The sequence below is a fragment of the Acomys minous genome, assembly GCF_964271855.1.
Source record: "Acomys minous genome assembly, chromosome: 11".
Lineage (NCBI taxonomy): Eukaryota > Metazoa > Chordata > Mammalia > Rodentia > Muridae > Acomys > Acomys minous.
Genome location: NC_140492.1, coordinates 106,344,905 through 106,366,253, shown reverse-complemented (window position 1 = coordinate 106,366,253; position 21,349 = coordinate 106,344,905). Strand labels below are relative to the sequence as shown.

General features: G+C 45.3%; 1 long non-coding RNA gene across 2 annotated transcripts; it reads right to left on the bottom strand.

Annotated features, from left to right (window-relative positions):
* Positions 1-7,276: 7,276 nt before the first annotated feature.
* LOC311609469 lies at positions 7,277-13,383 on the bottom strand. Of its 2 annotated transcripts, none has more exons than XR_014783395.1 (3): positions 13,144-13,383; positions 10,455-10,520; positions 7,277-7,772 (listed from the first exon to the last, which is right to left on the bottom strand). It is a non-coding gene; the product is annotated as an uncharacterized lncRNA (long non-coding RNA). The 2 variants fall into 2 exon arrangements; XR_014783396.1 differs by having other exon boundaries at positions 13,158-13,383.
* Between the last annotated feature and the right edge of the window lie 7,966 nt (positions 13,384-21,349).

Genomic DNA, 21,349 nt, shown 5'->3' with positions numbered 1-21,349 from the left:
ATATTTTTAAAGCTATCAATAACGCCTTTACTGTATTTACATTTGCTTCTGGGGTAATGCAAAGACTGGATGCTAATAGTATTTCTATAGACTGGCTGTAAGGGGGAGAGTTAGCTATTGTTTCAGGTTAATTATGATCCAGCTCCATAATTTCACAGCTAGTAAATCAACCTGCAATGCCATTTATTTGACTACTTCCCTTAGTCCGGGTCTTGGCCCTGGGAGCTGTAGTCCCAAGCAGAGCTCCTGCATAGCAGATAGAGTTAGAGGAACTGACCAAATCCCATATGTACTCACTCCTGCATCCTAACAGGGGAAAGTGGGCTGGAATTAGCATCAGCTTTGCTAATAGGCACCCGGGAAATAATCAGCCACCATCCCCGAGGCTACATTTCTCATGCAATGCCCTTGTTCTGGGCGTGTGACTAATTGCCAAGCTCTGATAAAGCAGTGTGTGTTCAACGTAAATTATACACTGGATGCCAGGCCGACGCTCCAGCTTGATAGTGCCGGAACAGGTATTTCCAGCTTTGCAAGGTCAAACCTAGAGCTTAACGATGCTTGTGCAGGTCTACGGCTGATCCTCCGTTTAAACTTCAGGAGCCTCTCTCTCCTCCAGAGTACCATAAAACCACCAACTGCAAGTTGTTGTCTGCTCTTCCCATCGCTTTTAGGCAAGTGAATCAATAAACGTTTCAGAGACTCACCCTTCTAAAGGACAGAATCGTCCTAGGCAGTTCATCTTCTCATTCTTTTAGGCAAGTTCTCCTTTAAATGTAGCCGGTTTGTACTGCTTCAAACCTATGAGGAAACTTTTCTCATAGGTCTTTAGAAGTCATAGAAATATCTTCATGATAGCCTAGCAGTTAAATCTTTCATGAATTTGAAAACCAAGTTCATGGCCTGGTAAGGTGGCTCAGCAGACAAAGGGGCAGACTGCCAAGCCCTGTGGTCTTTGTTCAATCCCCAGAACCTACAGAGTGGAAGGAAAGAACCGAGACTCTCACAGGTTGTCCCCCTGACCTCCACCTGCACAACGTGGCAAGTGTGCCTCCTCCTGACACACACACACACACACACACACACACACACACACACACACACACACAAGCATGCACTCACACAAAGGCACATATACACAGGCACATGTACACACCACAAAGTAATACAATAAAAAAAATTAAAACCCCAAGTTCATCCATAAGGCTTTCTCTGTCATAAGATAAATTCTCTGGTTCCTTCTAACCTTTATTTCCACTCAAATTCTCCTGATAAAAGACGCTTGGCTCTCCTCTGTTTCCTCCTCATAATTAATTAATTCATTAATCAACTGATTAATTTTTACATTTATTTTATTTTATGTGTATGAGTTGTTCTGCCTGTATATATGCATGTGTACCATGTGTGTGCCTGGTGCCACAGAGGTCAGACGAGGTTATTGGATCAGTTGGTTGTGAACCTCGTTGTGGGTGCTGGGAATTAAACCCAGCAATAAGAGCAGTAAGTGCTATTAACCAACTCTAAAGCCCCATCCTCATCCTTATTAAAGGTGATGACTGTACTACTGCATGCAATTAGGGATTGTCTGTCATGCCAAAAGTCTGCAGGCGGGGTGGTTTCTGTCCCAAGGTGCAATCAAGGCTCTTCTGCCGCCATTAGTAGAAATAGCCTCTTTGCACTGCAAGATGTCTGCAATAGCTCTGGATGCCTCATGCAACATCATAACAAGTTTCCTCTTGTGAGTCTCTCTCTGTAGACTCACTAGGCAAAAGGAAAACCTTTTGCCAGAGCTCTAGTACCTTACCAGCTGGGAATGGGCCACAAGCCAGGAAAGTAATTGCCAAGGTTGGCTAGACCCACCACCCATGATGTCTCTATACGAGAGTGTTAAAGGTGGCAGTCCTAAGCACGTATCCTGAATAAAATGAGGGCTCCATATTAAGTGAGGAGGAGCAGTGGTGGCTGCTAACCAGGCAATCAGCCATGTTCACCGTAGGTAAGCCGGTATAACACCAGGTCATTCTTAGTATAGTCCAGAGTATTAACAATACCACAGCAAAATAGACAGCCCCTGACAGCCCACAAAGTGGCAAGAGATGTGAGGACTAGTACTTTCATGGAGGTGAGCAAGTATGTTCCTTGACCTGTGGAGTTGGCAGTCTTGCTAGGGGGAGACCCATACAATGTCAGGGTCGCACAGTGACTGATAGGGGACTGGCAGAGTGTTCTGCAAACACAAAGACAGAACCCCTAGCTCAACAGAGGGACTGTGACTGCTGAGGAGAGGCCATATAGCCTCTGGGCTAGCTATAAATCCTAGGAAGGAGCTAGGTTAAGAAAACAAGGCTTGGGAGGAACTACGAAGCATGCTTCTTGCGATTTTCAGATCGCTGTATGATGTCCTGTGTTTTATTATTATGGCTTATCTGAAGCTAATGAAATAGAAAGTCCTTTCAAGCCTTAAGGGTGGTGTGGGGCTCAAGGGTCCCTTCCCATGAGTTCATTTGCCCATGCTTTGTGTCTGGATAAAGTCCATTTTATCATCAGCGAATTCCATATTTAAACAAGGAGGCCACTCATCGAGAAGGAAAATGTCTGCAGAAGAAAATAAATGCAGCTCTGGTTGTCATGATGTCATCGTCTCTGTAAGGGGCCTGTTTTTAAGTACTATGAGAAAACGGCAGTGATTTAGACAGAGGAGGAGTCGGTGAGGGTTGAGAGAAGGCCTTAAAAGATGCAGTTTTTATTAGTTCCTTCTGTGTGCCTAAGACAGGACCTCAAAAGTTGCTTGTGGGGACCGTCTGTTTAAATGAGAACGGTCTTTCTTCATGTATTTGCTGTCTTTCTAAAAGTGTTCCTCAGAAGAGACCCAGAAAATGAGCTGTCTGTTCTCCTCCATCTTTTTTATTTCAAGTTTTCACCCGTTACAGATGTCCCTCGTTTTCCATGAGGGAGCCTCAGTGGATCCCTGAAGCTGCCGGTATCGCCAAGTCCCCACATCTGCTATGTGCTTCTTTGCTATGGAAACGTTTAGTTTATACATTGGGCACAGTAAGAGGCTAGTAATAGTTTACTGCAGCTCTGGGCAACTTTAGCGTATCAGTTCTTTATTGAGAACCTTCATCTTTTCAATTAAAGGATGCGCTTCACGGCTTCTCGCTGGAATACCTGTACCACCAGCATCACGACACTTGAGTGGCAGCAATCATTGAGTAAAAACGAGAGTCACTTCAATGAAAGACTTCGCTATGGCAACAGTAGCTCTAATAATGGAGAGGACTGCTATGTTAAACAGCGCCCCCAAAGGCTGTGCTGAGGGGTTGGTCTCAGTCCAGTGAGAGTGTTCAGAGGTGAAGCCTGCTGGGGGTTGGATAATGAGGACTCTGACCTTACTTACAGGTGGACAGATTAGGGCGTTAAGAGGTGATGGGAACTGTGAGATGGAACCTAGGTGGGAAATAAGCAATGGAGGGGATGCCTGTCAATAGTATATTTTGTTCCTAATCCTTCATTCTCCTTCCTCTCCTGATTCTTTAAACATCCCAAGATGTCGTACACAAAGCCAAGGGCAGGGCAGAGCTCATGTTGCCCGCATGCATATAGAGAGAGATACATACAAGTCGCCGTGCCTTCTAGAACTTCCTCCAAACCTGTTACGGTAGTTATGTACGGTGCTTACCATTAGGGCGAAGGATCGCAGATCAGGTATAGAAGACTTACTTTTAATTGTTAGCGTCTCCTCGCAGTTTGAGTCTACATAAGAAACGTTTGTTTTCAGACCTGGTTTTTAGAAGCACAGGTTCCCTCTTTGTGGTTTGGTGAGCAAGACTGTTGCCTGAGATGTCAGAGGAGAAGAGGGAGCTGCCCAGCGCAGAGACTGTGATGACGGTCATTACGCTGATGACTTGGAAAACTGGGGTGTGGGGACCGACGGCTCAGTGGAGGAAAGTGCCTGTCATCAAGGCTGAGCAGTTGAGTTCAACTTCTGGGGTCCACACTGTAGACGAGGGGACTTCTGAAAGTTGTCCTTGGACATTCCCAAGCACACTGTAGCCTGCATTCCCCCTGTCCCCAGACACACACAAATAAATAAATAAATAAAATTTTAAAAAATGTTTTTAAAGTCTGGAAGAAAATTCAGCGAATCTAACAATGTGGCCATCCTCTAGATAGAAGTGGGGGGTTAAAACTGTGGGAACTTTCATTTTCTAGGTATTGTTTAATTTTGTGCAACGGTAGCGAACAGTCAAAAAGAATTTATTTTATTTTATTTACAAACTGGAAAAAAAAAAGTGTTAGGAAAAAACCATCCAGTTCTCCTATTCCCCTTTGCACAAATGTTTCGGTCTAATCTATGCAAAACAGAAGTTCGGCTCCATCTCTCACCCAGTTCCTCTGAGCTTCCTCTCGCCTTCTTCCCTTTGAAATCCCACCTGCTCAGAAGCCTTTGCAGCCGCAAGGTGAGATGAGTGAGAAATCTCACCGTGGATCCAAAAATCTATCTCCCCTAGCCTTACCCAACTAGAAAAACTGGAAATAAAACCCGAAAAACAGAGTGCTCCAACAAGACTTTCAAAACTAGCCTAACCTGTAAATGAAATCATGTTTTCCGGCACCTGGGATCCGTGCTAAGAGCTGGCTGCCAGCTACCCCATAAGGAAGGCTGGCCGAGGACCTGTGCCCTGTCCTCCCAGGGACCTCCAGTGGGGTTCCCCCACTCTTTGATCCCCCTTGGTTTTCTCATCTGTTCATCAGGTCTGTTGGCCTCACTGGGGAGGCTGCAAGCTGTGGAGCAGGAATACTATGGAAATCAAGGTTGATTAACCAATCCATAAGGCTTCTATTGTGGGTTTGTTATTGCCTAGAAAATTAGGAGAACCCCAGATGTCCGTCCACCCTAATATGCTCTGATATTATTGGAAAATACTAAGACAGCCCAATCCAACGATTTTGCTCTTCTCATTTCAGGATTTCAAAAACACTTAAATAGCACTTTAAGTCTTACATGTGACTGTACAGTAATGGGTGTGGAATTACTCTTGGGCAACCCATGTTATCTGTGTTGACATATTTCCCAGAACCTCCCCCAACTTCCATAAGGGAAAAGAATTGTATCCCAATGGTAGTGTTTGCCTAGCATGCATAAGGCCGGAGGTCCAATCTCCAACCCCACAGAAAGGGAGGGACAGTACACTTTTGTGACAGGTGAGGGATGGTATTACATAAGAAAATAACAGGCAGTTCCAATGTGTCCCCGTGCCAAATGAGATCTTTGACAAGAAAAAAAAAAATGACAGTTTAAAGTACAAATGGCATTTCTACTTGGTTCAGGGAAACTGGAAGAGATTTGAGCCTGGGTGTAGAAGGGAAGCAGAAAAGAAGAAGCCATGAAAGGCCAGGTTACCTTATCCTATTGAGCAGTTCTCTCTGGCCATCTGTTTGAGTGTCATCCTAGGACATCCCGCCCACATGCAGACCCACAAACCAGAGAAGGCGTCTTCCTCGGTACATTGGGGGGGGGGGCAATTAAGGCAGACTGCTGGGACCAGCTGAATTGTGTCTCCCCCAGAAGATGTGTTAAGTTCTAAGTCCCATATCTCCAATAGGATCTTATTTGAAAATAAGGTCTTTACAGGTGATGTACACAAGTTAAAATGGGGGCATTTAGGGTGGGGCCTAACTCAGTGAGTCTATGAGAACGTGGGATAGAGCCAGAGCCAGGGAGGAGGCCCTGTGCAGATGGGAACCAGACCAGAGCCAGGAAGGCCTGAGGCAAGCAGGAGCTGGGGAGGTGAGAAACAGGTCTTTCTGCAGCTTTTGGAGGGAGCACAGCTTGAGGGAGCTCCCCTGTGGAACAAACACTCTTGTTTTGTTAAATAAGCATGCACCCAGTTTGTGATGCCGTGTTTATGGATGCTCTGGGACATTCATGCGCTGAATTTTAATGGTCAGAGAAAACAGGGTAAGAGAAGATCTCTGTTTATTCTAGTGTATGGCCTTTGCATGAAAAAATAGTAGGAGTCTGTGACTTCTTGGTTATGACAAACATTTTGTTATTGTTTTGGTTTTTTAAAACTTTCTTTTCTTTTCTCCTGAGAACACAGGACCTATTGGTAGTTGCCTTCCTATAGGAAGTGGAGAGCCTATTAGATCCTTCTGTCTGTGGCAAGGCAGAGGTTAGGCCCTGATAGATTAGACTCTAAATTGTGCCCTAGAGGAACCGGACTCCAGTTCTAACCAGTTGGTGGCAAAGTCGGTGTCAGGCTCTTTAACTGGCCTGGAGAGTCCTGAGCCCAGGGAGACAGGCTGAGATAGGAAACTGAACTGGTAAAACCCAAGCTGGGGCCCCACCTAGCCACGGTATTTGTTGTTGCCCCCCCCCCTTTTTTTTTGGCTAGGAAATAGAAACAAAATCTGCAGATGTTGTAAAGGAAGACCAAGAAGTGTCCCCTCCCTCAACATCATGATCCTAGCTGAGAGGCCAGAAGGTGGCCTGGAAGGCCCTTGCCAGGAAAGACTTCCTGCCAGTCTGGAGCTGCTGGAGTAGGGAGGGTGGGAGCGGTGCACAGCTCTCACAGCCCAGACCTTGATTTGTGCTGAGTGAGACAGAGGCCTGGGGCCTGCGCTTTTGCTGTCATTCTTTCCACAGCTCCTGAGACTCTGCTCTGCTCCCTTTTGTCTAGAGGAGCCCAGGCCAGGCGAAAAGGGGAGAACTAACATCAAGGAGCAGCCTGGCTAACTGCTGCAAACCTTGAGTGGTTTCCCTTGTCTTCACCTCATCCTCCAACGTGTCTTCTTTTGTCAAAACAGGCGCGTGCGAAGAGCACCTGTTTATTGGCGTTTTAAAGAGTTTGAACTGCTGAGGTGTTTTCCCCCCAGACTCGAGTTCAAAATCAACAAATGGGCCTGAAAAGGGAGAAATGGGACTCAGAAATGGGGTCAGCGCTGCCATCAGTCTTGCACAGCAACATGGCAAGTGGCAGGAAAGTGCTCCTCTTTCCCCGCTGCCCCCCCCCCATAATGCCTCAAAAGCTACCCAACCCCTGAACCCTCCACCCCTCCACGGCCCCGTGTCTGGAGGACCAGGCAGAAAGGTCACAGTATTTGATATAACTGTGACTGAGAAAGCCTTGGTCACCCACCCGCTTTTAAAAACCTAGAATGGTGCCTCACCCGACTCCCAAGTGTGAAAGAGAGAAGCAAAGCGTTCACGTTGTTAACTGCTGTGGGGTTCCCCTCCCCCCCCCCAGGTATAATCCGAGTGGCAGCTTAAAGAGCAAGAGGTAGTTATGAACATATTTGGAAGTCGTTTGAAAATGCACACTGCCAAGGGCGAGGCCTAGGTAAGAGACAAGCCATAAGCAGCTGGAAGTTAATTGGGAGGTGCCCTGCATAGTAGTGGGGTGATTTGGGGTCAAGCGGAAAGAGCCGGGGTTACACTTCCCTCCAGGCTGAGTCAAGCTGGACGGAAGCTGATCCCGGGGCCCCAAGCTTCAATACTGCCTGCTTTCTAAAAAGACGCCTGACAAATGCCCACTGGGTGACTTTTAAAGAACCGTGTTGCCCGCACTTTATTCCCTCCTCCTTCCTTCCCCTCTTTGCCGGCATGGGCGCAATCTTTGGCTCCAGGCACAGGGGACAGGGAAGTCTTTGGCATAAGCGCCCTTTCAGACCCGCCATGACCGCTTCCATCCTTTCAGCCCGGTCTCTCCTCAGCAGTCTCGAGGGTTTCTTCAGCAGGCTGAGGGAGAGGATGTTTGGTCAAAGGGCATCTAGATGGGAACAGGAGAAGAGGAAATAAGGGGCCGGAGATAAAGGAGTGAGAGCCAAGGAGGAGAGAATAAATAGAAACAGAACTGATGAATAGCACCAGGTAGGTAGCAGACAGAGGCACAAGAAAAAGGAGCGAGACGGAGAGCTTGTCTTACAGAAAGAAACAATTCAAAAATAGGAAAATGTGAGAAACCCCAAGACAGACAAACTCGGGCCTGTACAGGAAAGCGAGGAACCCAACTGCAAGTAAGAAACAGACCGTCGAACAGGAAGGGGTCTGCGTGAGAAATGGCTGCAGGCAAAGGAGGAACAGAGGGCCCTTTGTGGCCAGTTTGTAGATTAGAGAGAGATGACAGAATAGAGAGAATCCAAGAGGATTTATTCCTTGCACTTGGCCAACAAAACATTCATTACTTTTTAATCATGGAAGAAACATTTCTGAGGTCACCAAGCCTTTCGGACTACTGCCCGTCCCTCCATCCTTCCACCCCTTAGGATTTTTTTTTTAAAGCATAAGGAAACCCACAACCAGGAAAATCAAATTTCCATCTACATTATTATTATTATTATTATTATTATTATTATTATTATTATTATTTGGTCTTTTTCAAGACAGGGTTTTTCTGTGTAGCCCTAGCTATCCTGGACTCACTTGTAGACCAGGCTAGCCTCGAACAGTGATCTGCCTGCCTCTTCTAGGATGTTTATTTTTGTTTTGTTTTATTTTGTTTTGTTGGTTGTTGTTTGGTTTTTCAAGACAGGGTTTCTCTGTGTAGCCTTGGCTGTCCTGGACTTGCTTTGTAGACCAGGCTGGCTTCGAACTCACAGAGATCCACCTGCCTTTGCCTCCTGAGTGCTGGGATTAAAAGAGTGTGCCACCACCGCCCGGCTTAGGATGTTTATTTTTGTAGAAGGCCTTCCATGCTTAGGGTTCAGGCTGGGCTACCTGTCCCCAACGGTAAATAATCTCAGACTTCATATTCTCCATAAACCCCAGAGATGCCTTTTTATGGTGCATATCCTTCCCTTAAAAAGTACAGATTAAAAAAGGGAATGATTATTTGTATGACTCACACTTCAGAAGCCTGCCTTACCATTAATAAGTTAGAGGTTGCCTTGTAAGTTTAAATAATTTAACAAATGGAGTAATAAAAAAATGTAAGTAAAGCATAAACGGGCAAATACAACACAGACCCAGGAGAAGCAGAGATTAGTAATCTTATTACTGCAAATTGCTGTTACTAAACATTATGATAAATTACCAAAAAGACGGCTCTTTGCCCCTTTCTGTAATTTCAAGCTATTAATACTGTTCACACATGCATACGTCTCTCCTGCTAGGCCTCCCTTGCCTGCTCTCTCTAATGAGGAAATAAGGGGGCAAATGCAGCAGATAAATGTCCCAACCGTGGCTGAAGCAAATGAAAGAAGATATCAGAAACAAATAACATTATCAGCTTTTACCTCCATAATAAGCTCTTATTTATTTAGACCCTATTAATTTGGAATTTATAATAACTTGATTGGGATCTGGGCAGAAATTTTCCTTCATTTAGCAAACGCTGTCTGGCTAAGGAGCGCAGAAGAATAACATAAATGAGATTATAGGGGGATGCTTGAAATACATCTTGGAGCACTCCAGGCAACCCCTTATATATGAATAATTAATATAAGAATACATATTATTCTTATCCAGTAATTATCTAGTAATTCAGCAGGAATTTGTTAGGTCACCCTGCAAAGGAAGGGAGTGTGGGCTTGCCATGAAATAGCTCTGTGACCATCGGCAAGGCACTTAACTTTATCAGCCTTTCATTTTCTTACCTGTAAAAATAGATTGATAACACCAACTCCGCTTAGTTAGAAGGCTTGTAACAAGCACGAAATGAAAGAGTGGGTGGGAAGCCATTTTGAAATCTACACATAAGGCATTAGGGGGAAATATCTACCCTATTAGGAGCCTAACTCCATACTTTCAAGCCAAGTATGGTGGTAATACTTATAATTCAACTCTTGGGAGACTGGGGCAAGATGATCCAGGCAAAAATCAACACCCTGTTTCAACAACAATGACAACAACAGTGAAATTTCTTACTTTCTACTAATTCAACATGACCTGTTTTCCAATAAATAGTCTATGTTTTACACAGTTTCAGCGAAAGAAAATTCCCTCACAAGTGTGTGTGTGAGTGAGTGTGTGTGTGTGTGTGTGTGTGTGTGTGTGTATCTCCATGTTCCAACAGACCCTTGAAGCTATTATTTATTATTTGTGTTCCAACTGAAAAAAGTTATTGTAGGATGGGCATGGTGGCACACTCCTGTAATGCTAGCACTCGGGAAGCAGAGGCAGAAGGATCTCTGTGAGTTCAAGGCCAGCCTGGTCTACAAAGCGACTTCAGGACAGCCAGAGCTATACAGAGAAACCCGTCTCGAAGAAGAAGAAGGAGAAGGAGAAGAAGAAAAAGAAATAAAAAAAGTTATTGTGCAAAAATGAAAGAGTCCAAGCCTGGAGCCTGATAGTTTGGTTCAAATTCATGAGCCTCCACACAGATTGTTGGTTATCTCTGATCCCATTTCTTTATAACAATAGTAAAATTGTGGATTTCAAAAGATTTTTTAAAGTATAAACACTAAAAGAGAAAATGCACGTAGCATGAGGGTGTGCACACACATGCACTTACCCTTAAAAGTCAAGAGTTCTTGGTGTCTTTGCTTCACTCAGCTGCAAAATTTTTGTCAAACTCTTTCTGGAAGGAAGGAAGGAAAGAAGGAAGGAAGGAAGGAAGGAAAGTCAAGCAGTTAAGGGTCAGTGAGATAGTTCTGTGACCAAAGGCACCTGCTTTTGACTAAGGAGTTGGATCCTTAGGTAGAAGGAGAGAGCTAACTCCACAAAGCAGTCCTCTGCCTCCATGCATGCATGTGCTCCTCACGTACTGTACACATGTTCTCTTGTATGCACACACACACACTGTAAACACACACTTTGTACACACACACACAGTACACACTATGTATACACATTGCACAGCATTGTGTATACACATGTTGTACACACACATTGTGTATACATGTATTGTACACACACATTGTCACAACACATTGTCATATGCACATTGGATGCACACACACACACACACACACATTGAATACATACATTGTGTACACACATGATCATACACATTTCACATACAGTGTTTACATGCACATTGTGCACACATAAACACACGTGTTGTATGCATACAAAGGAGCAGTTGAATTTTTTATAATAAGTAATTGACTAAGGAGGAAAAAACTTAAAATTCCAAACGGGAAGTGCTGGAGGAGGAGGAGGAAGAGTCTGTAACAAAAGTGTCATTCTGCTTGGGAACACTGCAGGGTCCAGTGAGGCCAAGGACTCCTCAGAGTGTGTTCAGATAGTGGCTAACAGCATGAGTGACATGCACACTGTTTATTGGCAAAAGTTGTGTCCCTTCAGTGCACCCTGTTATCTTGGGAGTAAAGCTATCTTTTAATTAGATACATGAGCCTCCTTCCTTTGGCTGACAGACTCATCAGAGAAAGCATCTTGCTCTTCAAATCACTTAGAAACAAAGTTAAATGTGGTTAAATGTATACTTATGATGCCTGCACTTGGCTACAATATGTTCCATTTTAACAAAACATTTAAAAATTGTAAACTTGAGCCGGGCAGGGCGTGGTAGCCCACGCCTTTAATCCCAGCACTCCAGAGGCAGAGGCAGGCAGATCACTGTGAGTTCAAGGCCAGCCAGCCTGGTCTACAAAGTGAGTCCAGGACAGCCAAGGCTACATAGAGAAACCCTGTCTTGAAAAACCAAAAAAAAAAAAAAAAAAAAAAAAAAGTAAATTTGTTTATCTGTGAAGTTAGCTGAAAAAATCGAAGATTTGTCAAAAAATATAACTACTTAGAGATCTCCACACTGCACACTGTAAATAGCAACAAATATAGCTTCTTGACATGTCCCAGGCACTGTACACAGGGTGTTTAATGCTAATAACAGCAATTATTGAGCACTGACGACATGCTACGTAACTGCTAGGGATGTTCCAAGCAGCTCCTTTAACTTTAAAACACTACATCTGGCATTCTTATCCCCTGACCCTATAATGTTTTATTATTATTATCATTTATATATGTAGGAGCACAGATAAGACACATATAAATTAGGTACCAACAGGAAGCCATCCATCTGGGAGTCACAGGAGGAAAATTAGAATCCAGCCATTTCACCCCTTGCGCAGCACATCCTTATAGGTCTCTCAAAAGCCTGCACCTTGGGTTGCATTTTTCTTACTTCAAAGATGAACAACTGAGACTCAGAAACATCGAATCATTTGCCTGTGTCACTCAGTTCATAAGTGGCAGAGCCAGGATTCCTAATGGAGGGGGTGAAGCCTGTCTCCAAGCAAGGTAAATGCCTTTCCCCCTTAAGACATGACTTTTGTGGGACCACATAGCAGCAAAGCCCAAAAGTGCAAAAAGCATAAATGGGGACAATTGGGAGGGGAAAGGGGACTGTGGGACTAATTAACTAAAGGTCGGTGACCTTTAACCCAGCATTGGAATATCCTACCCAGAGTCACCTTTTTAAATGAAATTATGATTCTTTCTACTTCTTCTTCTTCTTCTTCTTCTTCTTCTTCTTCTTCTTCTTCTTCTTCCTCTTCTTCTTCTCCTCCTCCTCCACCTCTTCCTCTTCCTCCCTCTCCCGCTCCTTCTTCTCCTCCTCTCCCTCCTCTTCCTCCTCCTCTTCTTTCTTTGGTTTTTTGAGACAGGGTTTCTCTGTGTAGCCTTGGCTGTCCTGGAGCTCACTCTGTAGACCAGGCTGATCTCACAGAGAACTGCTTCCCAGAGTGCTGGGATTAAAGGAGTATGTCACCACTGCCCAGCAGGGTGTACATTCTTTTTTCTTCTCCTTTTCATTTCTGACTGGCCACAACACACACACACACACACACACACACACACCCTCTGTAAAGAATGAAGCAAACAGCAGCAGCAACAACAACAATAACAACAACAGCTACTACTACTACTACTACTACTACACACACACACACACACACACACACACACACACACACACACAAAAGGACTTTCAGGAAACATATTCCTCAACACAAAATATTATGGACCACTCTTGGGTGGAAGGACGATGAAGTTGTGCCTTTCATCCATGCTTGAATGGTTAGGTCTATTGTTTACAAATAACAAAATATTTATAAATTAGTATGATTCCATTTTTTGATTCCAACTATACAAATCATATATATATGTATATATGTATGTGTATATATATATACACAGTATACACACTTGAGTCCAGACTCCCAAGCTAAATAACCATTTACCAGTCCCCGGGTACCTTAGCCCCAGCGTGCCCGAAGCCTGTTAATCCTCATGTTGTCTCTTTCAGTAGATGGCTTCGTTATCCACCAGGTTCACCAAGCCAGACCTGAGAGGCGTCCTCTCACCTCCCCCTCGCCTTGCTTTCGCCCAGCTGACCTTCTGCTTGGCATTTGAAGCTGATCCCTCAGCTGCTCTCCCAGTGCCAGCCACCGTTTTCTCTGTCCCTCCTCCAGCCCTGAGCCTGTGCTTCCAGCCTTTCTTCCTCCTCAGTCAGTCAGCTCTACATGCTCCTCCTTCAATCCAGCTGTCAGGATAAAAAGCCCAAATATCTTAATGTGGTTATGAAATCTTGCGTGCCCTGTACCAGATCCAGGCCTGCTGTTTACATTTTTTGGCACTATTTTTTTTATTAATTTATTCTTGTAACATCTCAATGGCCATCCCATCCCTTGTATCCTCCCATTCTTCCCTCCCTCCCATTTTCCCCTTAGTCCCCTCCCCTATGACTGTGACTGAGGGGGACCTCCTCCCCCTTTATATGCTCATAGGGTATCAAGTCTCTTCTTGGTAGCCTGCTATCCTTCCTCTGAGTGCCACCAGGCCTCCCCCTCCAGGGGACATTTTTAACACCTTATGTTCTTTCTTTCCCTCTGCTCCCACTGTCTGCAGTGTCTCTTCTCTCTTGCACCTCTGGCACGATCAACACCTGCCCCACACACCCTGCTTGCAGCTAGATCCTCTTCTCACAGCCCGGAGAACCTGCACTTTATCCCAACGGCCGTGGTCCTGTAATGAACTGCTTCTTTAGTTCTGACTCCTCCCCAAGTCTGAAATTTCACCCAAAGCTTACACTCTCCTGCAATAGCACATGCCCCCATCATGGTCCTGGTCATATGGCAAACACCACGTAATCATTGTAAGACCCGAGTGTCGTGAGGCCTGCTCCCAACTTTCACAGCACTACCTTCGTGAGATCATTCAGGGAAAGTGTTGGCCAAGGTGACCCCCAAAAAGGAGGGCTGCAATCCCAGCTAACTTGTTAGCGCTCCCCTGGTGTGTTTGATATATTTTAAAATGTAAAGAATGTTGCAATGGTACATGCCTTTATCATTTTATTGTTATTTGTCTTCTTTTGGGGACAGGCTGGCCTTGAACTGCCATGTTCAAGTGATACGCCTACCACATCCTCCAAGGAGCTAAGACTGTATATACACTCCAGCTACTGCAAGTGTGTGTGTGTGTGTGTGTGTGTGTGTGTGTGTGTGTGTGTGTGTGTGTGTAAGTTCAGTCTTCATGCTTGCCCAGCAAGTACTTCACTCTTTGGAGCACCCCTACCCGATCCTGGCCCCTCTCAGGGCTCTGTCATTCATCCCCTCCCTAGAAGATGGTTCTCAGGCGTGTTTTCCAAGCATTTATTTTGAAACGAGTTTACTGTAGAAAAAAAAAATAACAACAATAACAGTTTTCTTTTTTCAAAACAGGGTTTCCCTGTGTAGCCCTGGCTGTCCTAGAATGAGCTCTGTAGACCAAGCTGAGCTCAAACTCAGGGACCCACCTGCCTCAGCCTCCCGAGTGCTAGGATGCAAAGTTTGCACCACCACGTTCGGTCATGACTGGGTATTTTAAATCTTTATCTCAATGACAGCTAGAGACAAGAACGTTCTTTATTGTGTAAGACGTTTTAGCATGCAGATACCTAAAATGCACTGGTTGAAATAAAGTGATATATACATTCCCAGTATCACTTTGGCCAGGGTTAGAATTAAGAATGTCAGTTGGCAGAAGAGAGGGTGTTTGGAAAACAAAAACGATGGCTGGCTGTTCAGGTTAGTTTTGAGAGAGCAATGAGGAAAGTTGATGTGCATGCAGCCTAAGCTGTCTGCAGCCAGAAATTTCTAGGAAATACAGTCATCGTACAAACGAAACCTCTAGAAACTGGGAGAATTAAACATCCAGTTGAACAAATAAATAAAACAGGCAGAGAAGTGCCTAGGGTTAGTTTTCAAGGCAACAGAACTGATGTAGGCAGTGCCCAGTGCCTCTCATGCAATTCCCAACAAAAAAAGAGCCTGAGAGCCTGAGGGGAAAGGTCAGACCTGTGAGGAAGACCCATACTCCCCACCTCACAGCCAGCTCTGGGTGCTGTGGCCCCATGCCACCCACCACCACAGAATCCCAGACTCTTCCCCCAAATTCCACCCACGGATCCAGCCTTGTCAGTCCTTCCAATTCGATAGCTTCCAGATCTGTTGAGGCCACTGCCTTGCTGCCAGCCCCACGGGCACCCTCCTGACTTGTGGGTTAGGACGACCCCACGGCGTGATGAGGACGTGTGTGCTCCTCTGTCATTCTAGTGCGTCTAGTGCGTCAGCGCCGGCTGCATTGGTCAGTGTCTCAGCTTCCTCTTTAGTAGAGAGATCAAGGTGACAACATGTCACCCCACAGGGGTGTGTGAGAATTCAGATGAGATTATCCGTGTAAAGCTCACCAAAGAATACCTGGTTTGTGGTAACAGCCTTTCCTTCCTTCCTTCCTTCCTTCCTTCCTTCCTTCCTTCTTCATTGCTGGACCAGGAACCCAGGGCCTAGTACTTGCTAGTCGAGTTCTTTGTGGCTGACCTTATAGTCCTTTCTGTATTCTTTTTTCCTAAAGTGGCCATTAAAATATCAACCCTGCTTCTAGCACTTTCCCTCTGCCAATGCTTGCAAAGGGTTTGTAGGTGGCCTTTGGAAACAGCCCAAGTCCTTTAAAAGGCCTCCAAGGATACGCGAGATCCTGGTCTGCCTTCTTCTCCCAGGGCCATCTTGTACCATCTCCCCTCATTGACTCCAGACTCTCTGACCTTTCAATTCTTCAGACTTAGGAGCTTCCCTCCAGCCCAGGCCTTTACACAAGATGCTTCCTCTGTCTGGAACATGCCAACTCATCCTTCCTGTCTGGACTGGTGCTGCACCACTTCCTCAGGGAGACTGTGCCCAGCTGCCCTAACTAGGCCAAACCTCTCTGGGGCACCAACTACTTCCTGGCTGGACTCGGGGTTAAGGTCCGACATACATTTGTGAGTGATTTAGTTTACCATCCCTCACTGCCACAGTGAATGGATGCCCATGAAGGTGGGGACCTTGTCTGTTTGGGATATCCCCCCCTCCCCTCCCCAGCCTTCACAGCCCAGCACAGTGTCCAGTATATAACACAGTAGGTCCTCAGTTCATAGCTTGGCAATAACAGATTGACAATGCAAGCCAGTCACTCTTGCTACTCTTAGGCTATGCTCCTGTGACGCTTGGCGACAGGCACATGGAACCATGTTGGTGCATAGGTCCTGTATGCCTGTTTCGATTTCTATTGCCTTTTGTTTATTAATGTATTTCATACCAGAGTTGATATTTGTTTTTCAGGAAAAAAAAATAGTCATTATGGCAGTGTCAACGTAGCTTTGCCTCTGGGCTGGAGATGATCTTTACAGCCTTAAATCAGAGCAACTGTATCTATCTCCAGGAGGCTGACACAAGATCGGGCCTATTAACGTTCTCTCCTAGGAGAAAGAGGAGGCTCACAAAGCTCCTTGGCTCATAGGGATTATAAACAACGTCTGGGGAGGAACAACACTTCTGTAGTATGGCCGTCTGCGTACTGCACAAGGAAGACTCCAGTGGTCCAGTTTTTCTTAAGTGGCCAGTGCCACAGGAAAGATTCTTCAGGGCTGTAACTGCCATAGCTTGCCCAGGGACTTCCAGGTCCTGTAGCTGCCTTGGAATTGTCCATGTTCCTGTAAATAGCCCAATAAACTCACTGGGTCTCCAGGTTTGACTCGGGCATACATTTTTTTCTTTGCCTGCCAGTTACCTTACTGTTCGTTATTTTAAGTTTTCCCAGAAAAAGCCACACAGCCAACGGCATTAGAGAGTAAGCTATGGATGTGGATTCTGGCTTTTGCTTGCTTGTTTGTGTATCTAGACATGTCATGTCCCCAGGACAGGACTTGACAACAGGAATGAAGTGACAAGGGAAAAAACTTCTACCCAGTCAAATCCAAAAGGGATTCCGTGACCATCAGAATGGTCCATAGTATTTCTGCTTCAAATGGAAGAAAGTTCACGTGAGGGCCTTCTGAGTAAGCACAAGGCAAAGGAACAAAGGGACACGGGGGCACAGCTACCCCAGGACCATTATTGACAGCTTTCTGAAGAAAACACTCAAAGTAAAAGTAGGTAGATGAGGGACAAATTTTTTTTTGTTTTTTGTTTTGTTTTTTGTTTTTCGAGACAGGGTTTCTCTGTGTAGTCTTGGCTGTCCTAGACTCACTTTGTAGTCCAGGCTGGCCTCGAACTCACAGCGATCCGTCTGCCTCTGCCTCCCGAGTGCTGGGATTAAAGGTGTGCGCCACCACGCCCGGCATGGGACAAATTTATTTTAAAGAAAATTTCCCCATATACATGTGTGAACATACCAGAGGAATCAGGAGGGAAAAAGCCAGTTCAAGGGACTGTTGCCACCTAAACCAACTCTATTCTTCCATAAAGAAGGCCACTAAGGGCTGGTGAATGCGAGGTTTTTATGGAGGTCACCAAGAAGGAAGCTGGGGCCAAGGAACAGCTTTATCAAGTGACTGTCACTCGGAGCTCCTCCCCCACCGTTTAGGTACTTTGCCCCCACTTCATCTTTACATATCTGTGTGAAGTAGATTTCATCACCTACATTTTAAAGATAAAGATGTGAATGCTCAGAAAGGCCTGGCACAAAGAGGAAACCAATTGTCCAATGGAAACCTGCTGCGGTGGACACTGCCAGATCGCTTGGCTCAGCCAGGTCTTGGGCAAGCTGACATTGTACCAGAGAGCACTTATCTGTAGAGTGTCCACACACTCGGGCTGGCCGCGGTCAGATTTGGCTTATAGCTACTGCCTCACTGTCATTAGTATCAAGTGCCTCCTTTCTCTCTCAAAAGCATTCCAACTGAGATAATGAGTTTATTGTATGGTCGTTTCACTGTCATAAAAGGGACATGTTACTATTACCAAGGTCATAGAAGGGGGTCACAAGAAATTAGCGAGGCTTTGCACATAAAATTCATGGCATCCTGTATGCAGTCAGTGCTCAATGAGCATTGGATGTTACTGTTCTTAGAATAGAAAAGTGTCTAAGTAGGGGGCAGCAAGGAGTGAGCTGCGCCATCTCACTGGACAGTTCACCACTGTCTCTTTGAATGCTGCCCCCCGGACCTGTGCCATGCCAGCCTTAGTCCCTTCAGACTAAGCCAGTGTGAGGAGCATGAGGCACTTTAGATTAAAGCCTCATGGGGTCAGTAGGCTTACGGCTCCCACTTCTGCACCAATTACATTTACCACCTGCTCCTCCTCCTGTCACATGACTCAGAAGGAATTTTTTGTTTTCTCACTGACTGGATTCTCACTAACTGGAAGGTCTAGAGCCCAGATTGCTTTAAAGAGGGGGTGGAGGGGGAAACCATCAAACACACAGAATCCTTCAGAGCATCAGCGGGGCTCTGCCCTGAGCCCAGGCTAATTAAGTGAGTGACTTAAGGGAGCTGCCTCCTCTTCAAGATTAAGAGGTGGGTGTGAATATTTTCCTCTGGCCCTGGTAAATGTTGTTGATGACAGTCATAAAAATGCTAAGCTCCGTTGCCTCTTATTGGAATGAAGGCTGTTGAAAACTCCCCATCCCCTGAAGGAGCTAATTGTTGACGCTAGCACACCTAAACAGGTGTTCTTCAGATTGCATCCTCTAATGCTTTTCCACAGAGAAGATCAATTTAAATGTTGCTCTGAGCTAATCAGTGATCGCTTCTGTGTTCATCCAAATGTATAGCTTTCATTCTGTGTGCTAGAGGACACGCTGCTGTCAAAGTCTGTAAACGTAGGTGAGATTTTTTTTTTAATTCTTTGTCTTCGTCTGTGACTTCAATATTTTATATGTAATTTATGTAAGGCACTGGGGAGATGGCTCAGTGAGATCTCCAGCAACCGACTGACAGAGAAGGCTGTTCATAGAGGTACAATCCATAACCGCAGAGCCGGTAGGCAGAGACGGGCAGGTCCCAGGAGCTCGCTCATCAGCCGCAAGAGCCAATCACTGAGCTCCAGGCTCAGGAGGGATTCTGTCAAAATGGAATAAAGTACAGAGTGGTAGAGAAGAACAGCATACGTGACCCCTGGTCTCTGCATATAGACGTGTGGGTGTGCATACCTACACACACACATCTACTTGCATGCATGTACCACATACGAGCACACACATGTACTTCTTTTGTTATTGAAACTGCTTAGTTAAAACCCATATGGAAACGACTGTACCAGCACATTCCTGGATGTTCTGTGTCGTCAGGCACGATGCACATCCCATCCCTGGATGTTCTGTGTCGTCACAGAACATAGAATACATAACACAAGGGTGCATAACACAGAGTAAGTGGTCAGTGGTGTCAGTGGATGGGATGAGTCAACATCCCAACATGGATCACAGACAAAGAGCTTCTCTTGTCTCCAGGCATTGGGTTCAGGAAGTCATCAAATATCTGAATTTTCTGTGTTGGTATCCATGTTTATTATTCTTTCTACCTAGGATTTCCTCTAGCTCATCTTTCTCTTTGGCAATCCCTCCATTTGCTCAAGTTTCTCACCAAATGCCATTTTCCCCCATATAACCCAATTTTTTATGTCTAAAAAGATGCTATGGAGTTTGCCTTAGAGGAGCTGGTACAGGTTGTATCCAGTTTTCCAAGCCTTGCCTCACTCTGGCTCTCATGCGCCTGCCCACTGGGTATTTTTACTATGACTAGTCCCCCAGTTGCAGAATGTAATGCTAACAAACATGCTGATAGTTTTGAAAATAATTTTTTTAAAAGTTGGGTGTACTCGACTCATGATTATAAATGACCAATGTGGGCTTTTAACTTAAGACTTCAAAACATGGAATTTTAGAGACTGGAAATTGTCTGTTTGGACTCTCATCTATGAATGAAAAATCATCAGTGATAAACCTGTAAATGTTTTGTCTGAGGTCACCTGGCTGCAGAAAAGCAGGCTGATCTTGTGTGCTATGACAGACATATTTGCAATTCACTCTGGAGTGGAAAGTGTCCTCGTCTCTTCCCCTCCTCCCTTCCAGTCCCTACCTCTACGCACTGGAGTTGTGGTTCAGGGCTTCTGTCTGGATAATATGAAAACAGGGCGCCCAACCAATCTTGATGAGTGAGCTGTGTCCCTCAATTATCACGCCGAAGCAAAGCCCGAACCCTGCTGCGGTTCAATGTATACCTTCATATGGGGGGATGGGTGTATCACCAAATAGCTGGGATTTTATATTGCTCATTGTCAAGCAGTGAAAAATTGTCATCCTTAGAAATGACTGACAGTTTCTGTGCCTCATTTCTGCTGCACTGAGCTAGGTAAGGTGGGAAAAAAATCATCTTCAGTCTTCTTATATACTCCTGGTTGAAAACATGTGACAGGACTATATCCTTTCACTAGAAATTGATAAGCGAGCAGTTGTCTCTCAAGTTCGAAAAGTCTTTGAAAAGCGTCCCAATTAGCAGAATGTGGCTAACACCTCAAAAATAAAGTCAACTGAATGTTGCAGTGGGAAAGAAGGTTGCTTGGAGCACTGGGCTGTTGGCTGATTGCCTGGGGAGAGCGGTGGCAAACGGCTTGCCAGCTGGCTGAGCACATGCCTTTAAAGGATGCGGTCAGCTTACCCCTTGGCAAACTATGATTCTGATGGAAATCGTAGAGGTCAGCAAACAGGCGCTCTCCCTGGCGAGGTAAGTTAGCTCAGGCCACTGCTTTTATATGCGTGAAGAATGTATCTGGATGTCCAGGTGTGGTAGGGCTAAGTCAGTACTCTGCTCTAAACCAGAGTACATTGTTGGATCTGATAAACATATTCTCTAATGGAGGTACCGGATGTAATTCAAGGTGGCACGAGATGCTATCTAACAACAATGAGGACAGACCTGCCACTGAAGCAAACCAATTAGCTCACCAACAGACACACCCCTGCCCATGATGCCCACTCAACAACCGCGGTCTTAAGACTGGCCTCCAGAGTTCTTGCTGCCCCATCTGCTGCTGCTCACTCACTGTCATTCTTGAATGGCGGTTGTCTTGTTTTTCACAAGTCTGACAGCAGTATCCCAGCAATGGCTGTTTAGTGCTTTTTAAAATCTCATTTGTTTGTTTTTGGCTTTTC